Raw genomic sequence first — 9,867 nt, forward strand, 5'->3', positions numbered from 1 at the left:
GGTAAAAGCATATGAAACATATATAAATTTGGATTTATGATATTCAATTCATTCAACCATTTATTCATAGGATATAAGTGAAGCACGTGAGTAAATGGCAAACTACCCCAAAAGGATATGAGTGAAGAACAATGAGTAGTCAAGTAATTAACTAGCCATGGGAGGACTCTCTCTCATTCAAGATTTCAGATCCAATGATTTTATTCAAACAACAAGTAAAATGAAAATACGCTCCAAGCAAAATGCATATCATGTGACGAAAAAAATATAGCTCCGAGTAAGGTATACCGATGGTTTTGAAGACGAAAGAGGGGATGCCTTCCGGGGCATCCCCGAGCTTAGGCGCTTGAGTCTTCCTTGAATATTACCTTGGGGTGCCTTGGGCATCCCCAAGCTTAGGGTCTTTCCACTCCTTATTCTCCTCATATCGATATCTCACCCAAAACTTGAAAACTTCAATCACACAAAACTTAACGGAACTTCGTGAGATGGGTTAGTATGAGAATGACAAATCATTCACTTTGGTACTGTCAAGACAAGATCCAGAATTGTTCTCACACAATGCCTACTGTACCATATCATCTCTACCATTTATATTGAGTAATATAAGCCACAGAAACTAGAATAAGAGCAAACTATGCATTGAAAACAGAATCTGTCAAAAACAGAATAGTATGTAATGATCTGAATAACAACCATACTTATGCTACTCCAAAAATTCTGAAAAAGTAGGAAAACCTAGGAAATTTGTATATCAATCTTGTATAAAAAATTCCGATCAAAATCACGCTTCTGTGATTTACTAAAATTCTAGCAATGAGCGCAAAAGTTTCTGTTTTTCAGCAAGATCAAATCAAGTATCACCGTAGGCCATCCCAAAGGTCTTACTTGGCCAATTATTGAAACAAAATCTATAAAACATTATTACTACAGTATCTTAATCATGTGGACACATAAAAACAGTAGGTATAAGTGTTGTGTTGTCTCCCAACAATCGCTTTTCTTTAGTGCCTTTTTAGCTAGGCATGATGATTTCAATGATGCTCACATAAAATATAAGAATTGAAACATAATGGGAGCATCATGAAGAATATGACTAGCACATTTAAGTCTAACACACTTCCTATGCGTAGGGATTTAGTGAGCAAACAACTTACGGGAACAAGAATCACCTAGCATAGGAAGGCAAAACAAGCATAACTTCAAGATTTTCAACACATAGAGAGGAAACTTGATATTTTTGCAACTCCTTCAAGCATATATTCCTCCCTCATAATAATTTCCAGTAGCATCATGAATAAATTCAACAATATAGCTATCACACAAAGCATTCTTTTCATGATCTACAGGCATAGAAATTTTACTACTCTCCACATAAGCAAAATTATTCTCATGAATAATAGTGGGAGCAAACTCAACAAAATAATTATTATGGGTTTGAAAAATTAAAATCAAGATGACAAGTTTCATGGTTATCATTACTATTTATAGCATACATGTCATCACCATAATTATCATAGATAGCAACTTTGTTCTCATAATCAATTGGAACCTCTTCCGAAATAGTGGAATCATCACTAAATAAAGTCATGACCTCTCCAAATCCACTTTTATCATAATAAATATCAACATCCTCCAAAATAGTGGGGTAATTATTATCTAAAGTTGAAACTCTTCCAAACCCACTTTCAATGATAATTCTATTCATACTCTAAAAGATATAAGTGAAGTTCATAGATCATTCTACAAATAATATATATTTATCGATATCCAAGCTCACAATATATAAGTGAAGCACACGAAGAATTCTATAAAGCCATACTCAAAAGATTTAAGTGAAGCACATGAAGCATCCTATAAATCAACGAATGACTATCTCAAACTAGCATGGAGCATAAAGGAAAAGAAAAGAGAAATAATCACGAAAGACACATATCATGTGAACAAAACAAAAACCGAGGTATACCGATAATTGTTGAAGAAGAAAGATGGGATGCCAATCGGGGCATCCCCAAGCTTTGATGCTTGAGTATCCTTTAAATATTTACTTGGGGTGCCTTGGGCATCCCCAAGCTTGAACTCTTGCCTCTCCTTATTCTTCTCATATCGGTAACTCCTCGTTCTTCGAACACTTCATCCACACAAAACTCAACAAAAACTGTGTGAGATCCGTTAGTATAATAAAGCAAATCACTACCTCTAGGTGATGTTGTAAACTCATTCCAATTTCATATTAGCATTATATCTACTGTATTCCAACTTCACCATGGTTCATACCCCCGATACAACCCATAGATTCATCAAAATAAGCGAACAACACATAGAAAACAGAATCTATTAAGAACAGGACAGTCTGTAGCAATCTGGATCTTTCGTATACTTCTGTAACTTCGAAAATTCTAAAAAATTAGGAAAACCTAAACAAGTTGTATAGAAACACTGTGCAAAAATTTCAGAGGCATTCGACGTTCCAGTAAAAAATGAGAATTCAAGCACTACAACCAAAATTTCTGTTTTTGCACTGCACATAGCAAACAAACGATCTAATCATCCTAAAACCAAAACTTGGCACATTATTTTTATAATACAATGAATATATACAAGGGCATTATTTTTGAGAAACTTCCATGAAAAATTCTCCATTGTTTCCATGAGCATGAACACAAGTTTTCAAGGTCGACCCTCACTTCTCCAATGCATAACCTTCCAATCACTTCTCTTTTTGAAAAAAAATTAGGCATAAGAGGCAAGTAACTTTTTTTGCATTTTCACATTTCTAATTATTTGTTTGGTTCACCCACAACTAAAGAAAGACAAAAAGGGAAAGCAAAATCTACTTAGTGAAGAAAGCAAACAAGCATACACGAAAATATCAACCCCACGCTATTGCTCCCCGGCAACGGCCCCAGAAAAGAGCTTGATAATCCTCAAGTGCAAGGAATCACCGTAGCACTTTCCAAAGGTGGAAGTGATAAGTATGGAGTGTCGAACCCACAAGGAGCTAAAGGAAGATCAATATTCTCTCAAGTCCTATCTGCCATTGATATGATTCTACGTACACCGAACGTTTGCTTCCAACTAGAAACGAGATATAAAACTACGTTGTGGGTATGAAGAGGATAACTTTGAATGATATCGGAGAACTAAAATATAAAAGTAGGTGCTGTTAATATAAAGTTAGAATATATTACTAAATATTATAAATAGCGAGTGTGGAATAATGATGGATCGGTGTGCGGAATTGTCCTAGGCAATTGTTAACAAGATCGGTAATCATTATTGCAATTTCATATGAGGGAGAGGCATAAGCTAACATACTTTCTCTTCTTGGATCATATGCACTTATGATTGGAACTCGGTCAAGCATCCGCAACTACTAAAGATCATTAAGGTAAAACCCAACCATAACATTAACACATCAAGTCCCCTTCATTCCCATACGCCATGACCCGCTTACCCGTGTTTGTGTTTCAGTCACTCACGCAACACAGACAATAAGCAAACCATGAACATATTGCAAACCCTACAGCGGGGATCCCTCATGCTTGTGCGACATGGAGGGCACCATAGGACAGCACCAATAATAAAACATGCAACTCAAACCAATATATATAACCAATCAACCCAAAGGACAAAGGAAAACTACTCAAAACATCATAGGATGGCAACACATCATTGGATCATAATATGTGACATAAAGCACCATGTTCAAGTAGGGGATTACAATGGGGTGCGGGAGAGTGGACCGCATAAAGGAGATGAGGATGGTGATGATGATGGTGATGTTGATGAAGACGATCACCGTGGCGATGGTTCCCCCGATGGCACTCCGGCGTCGCCAAGAGAGAGGGGGAGCGGTTCTCCCCTTTGTGCTTCCTCCTCCGTGGCCTCCTCCTTAGATGGGGAAAGGTTCTCCCTCTGGTCCTTGGCCTACATGACGATGGTGACCCCTCCGGCTGCCTCCTCTATGGCCTCTAGTGATGTTAGCCCCCTCCGGCAGGGTGCCAGAGAGGGCCTAGATTGGATTTTCGTGGCTACAGAGGCTTACGGTGGCAGAACTCCCGATTTCTCTTCTGTTCTGGGGTTTTCTAGATTTATAGGAGGGGTTGGCGTCGGTTTCACGTCAAGGGGCCCCACGAGGCGATCACAAGGTCAGAGGGCGCGCCGTAGGGGGGCGCGCCCCCCACCCTTGTGGTGGCCCCGGGACTCCTCTTGTGTATCCTTTTCTTCTAGTATTTTCCATATTTTCCAGAAAAAATCTCCGTTAATTTTCAGCTCGTTCCGAGAACTTTTATTTCTGCACAAAAATAACACCACAGTAGTTCTGCTGAAAACATCGTCAATCCGGGTTAGTTCTAACCAAATCATACAAAAATCATATGGAATTGTTGTAAACATGGCATGAATACTTCATAAATTATAGATATGTCGGAGACGTATCAATTTATCTCCATTTGCAAGGAGATTTCAGTAGGTGTCAACTTATTCAATTCAAGTCCACGATATAAAGAGAAAGGCATAACACTAACACCGGCTCCCAAATCACATAAAAGCAGTTTTAACATAGTTTCTTTTAATGGAGCACGGTATAGTTGGTATTCCTGGATCTCCAAGTTTCTTAGGTATTCCACCCTTAAAAGTATAATTAGCAAGCATGGTGGAAATTTCAGCTTCCGGTATCTTTCTTTTATTTGTAACAGTATCTTTCATATAATTTGCATAAGGAGGCATTTTAAGCATATCAGTCAAACGCATACGCAAAAAGATAGGTCTAATCATTTCAGCAAAGCGCTCAAAATCCTCATCATCCTTCTTCTTGGATGGTTTAGGAGGAAAGGGCATGGGTTTCTGAACCCATGGTTCTCTTTCTCTACCTTGTTTCCTAGCAATGAAGTATCTCTTATCATAACGTTGATTCTTTGATTGTGGGTTATGAAGATCAACATCAGGTTCAATCTCCACATCATTATCATTACTAGGTTGAGCATCAACATGAACATCATTATTAACATTATCACTAGGTTCATGTTCGTCACCAGATTGTGTCTCAGCATCAGAAATAGTAATGTCATTGGGATTCTCAGGTGCGTCTATAGTAGGTTCACTAGAAGCATGCAAAGTCCTATCATTTTTCCTTTTATTTTTATTAGAAGGACTAGGTGCATCAGTATTAATTCTCTGAGAATCTTGCTCAGCTCTCTTAGGATGGCCTTCAGGATACAAAGGTTCCTGGGTCATTTTACCACCTCTAGTCATAACCCTAACAACATTATCATTATTCTTACCATTCAATTCATTAAGAAAATCATCCTGTGCCTTAAGTACTTGTTCTACTTGAGTTGTAACCATGGAAGCATGTTTACTAATAAGTTTAAGACATTAACAGTTCTACTCATATAATCACCCAAATGGTCAAGCATGTGAGCATTACGTTTCAATTGTCTACTAACATAAGAATTGAAGTTTTCTTATTTAACAATAAAATTATCAAACTCATCCAAGCATTGACTAGTAGTCTTATTATGAGGAATATCACCTTCATCAAATCTATATCTATAGAGAGAGTTTACCTCTACTACCTGTGTCGGATTATCAAGACCATGTATTTCTTCAATAGGCGGTAAATTCTTAACATCTTCAGCTTTAATACCTTTTTCTTTCATAGATTTGTTTGCCTCTTGCATATCTTCAGGACTGAGAAATAGAATACCCCTTTTCTTCGGAGTTGGCTTAGAAGTTGGTTCAGGAAGTGTCCAATCATTATCATTACTTAATATATTATTCAATAGCAATTCACCTTGCTCAACAGTTCTTTCCCTGAAAACACAACCAACACAACTATCCAGGTGGTGTCTGGAAGCATCGGTTAGTCCATTACACAAGATATCAAGTATTTCATTTTTCTTGAGAGGATGACCGGGCAAAGCATTAAGTAATTGGAGAAGCCTCCCCCAAGCTTGTGGGAGACTCTCTTCTTCAATTTGCACAAAGTTAAATATTTCCCAAGGCAGCTTGTTTCTTATGAGCATGGAAATATTTTTGAGAAAAGTAATAAATCATATCCTGGGGACTACGCACACAACCATGAGCAAGAGAATTAAAGCATAACTTAGCACCACCCTTTAATGAGAAAGGAAACAAATTAAGGATATAGTAATAGCGAATTTTTTCCTCATGAGCAAATAGGGTGGCTATATCATTCAATTTAGTAAGATGTGCCACAACAGTTTCAGATTCATAACCATATAAAGGATCAGATTCAACCAAAGTAATTAACTCAGGATCGACAGAGAATTCATATTCCTTATCAGTAACAAAGATGGGTGAAGTAGCAAACTTAGGATCATATTGCATTCTAGCATTCAAAGACTTTTCTTTCCACTTGCATAATAATTTCTTAAGATCATCTGTATCCTTACAAGCAAGAAAGCCCCTAGCTACCTCTCCTTCCATAACATAACCCTCAGGCACAACAGGAAGTTCATATCTAGGAGAGCTAGTTCTAGCAGGTGTCTCAAAGTTTTCAGTTTCAATAATTTTATCAGTTTTAGAAATATCATCATCTTCAGCATAATCAAAAGTTCTAACTCTAGCAAGATGTTCATCAAGTAATTCACCCAGTGGCATAGTTTTATCAAGTAGAGTAGTAGCATCATAAGCATCATTCATAGAAGAAGTGGCATCATCAATAACATGCGACATATCGGAATCAATAGCAGGTGTAGGTGTCGCAAGTTTATTCAGAATAGAAGGTGAATCAAGTGCAGAGCTAGATGGTAGTTCCTTACCTCCCCTCGTAGTTGAGGGAAAAATCTTGGTTCTTTGATCTTTCAAATTCCTCATAGTGATCAACAGATATAAATCCCAAGTGACTCAGAGAATAGAGCTATGCTCCCCGGCAACGGCGCCAGAAAAAGGTCTTGATAACCCACAAGTATAGGGGATCGCAACAGTTTTCGAGGGTAGAGTATTTATTGATTCGACACAAGGGGAGCCAAAGAATATTCTCGTGTATTAGCAGCTGAGTTTTCAATTCAACCACACCTGAAAGACTTAATATCTGCAGCTAAGTATTTAGTAGCAAAGTAGTATGGAAGTAACGGTAACGGTGGCAAAAGTGACAGTAGCAGTTTTGTAGCAATCGTAGCAGTGGCAACGGAAATGTAACGGAGCAAAGATGAATATGAAATGAGCTCGTAGGCAATGGATCAGTGATGGGTAATTATGTCGCATTGCATTCATAATGCAAGAGTTATAACATAGGGTGACACAGAACTAGCCCCAATTCATCAATATAATGTAGGCATGTATTCTGAATATAGTCATACGTGCTTATGGAAAAGAACTTACATGACATCTTTTGTCCTACCCTCCCGTGGCAGCGGGGTCCTAATGGAAACTAAGGTATATTAAGGCCTCCTTTTAATAGAGAACCGGACCAAAGCATTAGCACTTAGTGAATACATGAACTCCTCAAACTACGGTCATCACCGGGAAGTGTCCCGACTATTGTCACTCGGGGTTGCCGGATCATAACACGTAGTAGGTGACTATAAGTTGCAAAGTAGGACCAAGAACACAAATATATTCATGAAAACATAATAGGTTCAGATCTGAAATCATGGCACTCGGGCCCTAGTGACAAGCATTAAGCATAGCAAAGTCATAGCAACATCAATCTTAGAACATAGTGGATACTAGGGATCAAACCCTAACAAAACTAACTCGATTACATGGTAAATCTCATCCAATCCATCAACGTCCAGCAAGCCCACGATGGGATTACTCACGCATGGCGGTGAGCATCATGAAATTGGTGATGGAGGATGGTTGATGATGACAACAACGATGATTTGCCCTCTCTGGAGCCCCGAACGGACTCCCAATCTGGTCTCCCGAGGAAGAACAGGAGGTGGCGGCGGCTCCGTATCGTAAAACGCAATGAATTCTTCTCTTTGATTTTTTCTCCCCGAAAGTGAATATATGGGGTTGAGGTCGGTGGAGGTCCAGGGGGCCCACAAGGACGGAGGGTGCGCCCTAGGGTGGTGGCCGTGCCCTCCACCCTTATGGACGGGGTGTGGGCCCCCTTCAGTTGATTCTTTCACCAATATTTTTTATTTATTCCAAAACTAATCTCCGTGAAGTTTCAGGTCAAGCCGAGAACTTTTTATTCTGCACAAAAATAACACCATGGCAATTATGCTGAAAACAACGCCAGTCTGGGTTGGTTCCATTCAAATCATGCAAATTAGAGTCCAAAACAAGGGCAAAAGAGTTTGGAAAAGTAGATACGATGGACACGTATCACTAGCACCCACTACGACTATAGCAAATGACTTAAATATAGCAAACGATACCTCAAATGCACCAGAAAAATCGAACCATGGGGTACAATGGTGATTTCTTATAGTGGAAAACAATTTGGAGGCGAAAGATGAACTCTTGTTTTCATTCAAACAAAAATATGCTAGTTCATGTAAATGTTTTCAAATAGCACACGGTTCACTCACGAAAGCCATGTGCCTACCAAACCATGGCCGATGCCCCCCTTGCTGCACGCACGATCTGAGTCATGCGTTCTGGTTGGCCAGAACCCAAACCCCACGGATCGTACGTCTACACCGTTGGATGCTCCCAGATCGAACGGCAATCCTCACCCCTTTCGACAACAATTGCAGTCCGGCTAGGATTTGATTTATATGCCAAAATGCACGGTAAATGCCAAAAAATGTCTTAAATATAGCACACAAGACCTGAAATGCACCAGCAAATCAAACCTGTGGTATAATGGTGATTGCTTAACGTGGGAAAAATTTAGAGGCGAAACGATGAACTTGCGTCTTCATTTCAAACGAAATTATTCTCTTTGTGCACACGAGCGCTTAGAGGCAACCGTTTGCATAGGCCTTTCCGCACGGCGACCGGGGATATTTTTTCACCCTTTTCACCTAGGCCACCAACACCCCCACGCCGGCCCGCGTTTCACTCAACTAGTCCACCCAATCTCCATCGCCAACGCCCCCTCCCCCAGATCCACAGCAGAACCCTCTACGGCGCCGGCGTGATCACCCTGGCCGTGTGCCCGCTCTTCGGTGTCAACCCTACCTCCACTGCCATTCCCAACACATGGCTGCCGGCGCCTCACCGTCTTCATTTGCTCGCCAGCCACCCTCGAGCATATCGATCATGTGACCCTCGCCTCTCCTGTGGTCCAGCCGGGTTTGCATTAAGAAACCTGTTAGTTACTGCTCTCCATCATGGTGAGGCATATTTCCTTGCAATCGCTCTTCCTATTTCGTTCTGTATGTTCCCAAATTGGCTACAAAATAACGGAGAGCATATATATGTTCATTATCTACCATCCTAACTAGTACATATAAGTTGTATTTGTTCCAATAAGTTACTGCCGATTTACAGATCGCGGGTGCCCGAGTCACACAAACTTAACAAATAAGCCGTACATTTTCTAAATTATTGCATGACATGTTTAGACAGCCTGATACCAAGTTGTTAGTTTTATGCTTATCCTCCTTTCCTGAGTTTCGCATGTGTTCTCTGTAGATGCCGAGTAGCAGCGACAACACCCATGCTTCAGGCGATGTTTCTTCATCTGCTTCCGACAACCCTAGGTCTTCAGCAGATGGTGAGGGATCAAGTAATCTTGAACGGGATAGAGCTGCAGCAATTACCCTTCCGGCCAGGACACGGAGGAACGCTCCAAGGAAACCCACACACCAGCCTAAAGGTGTATATGAAGTAACAAGATCGATTTAAAGTCTTGGCTCCAACTAAACCAGATAAAGCACGCATGAGGTTCAAGAGTGTGTGTGGATTTTTTGGCAGGGCAAGGCTCAACATTAATCTTCC

This window comes from Aegilops tauschii, chromosome 1, assembly GCF_002575655.3.
Source record: "Aegilops tauschii subsp. strangulata cultivar AL8/78 chromosome 1, Aet v6.0, whole genome shotgun sequence".
NCBI classification, from domain to species: Eukaryota; Viridiplantae; Streptophyta; class Magnoliopsida; order Poales; family Poaceae; genus Aegilops; species Aegilops tauschii.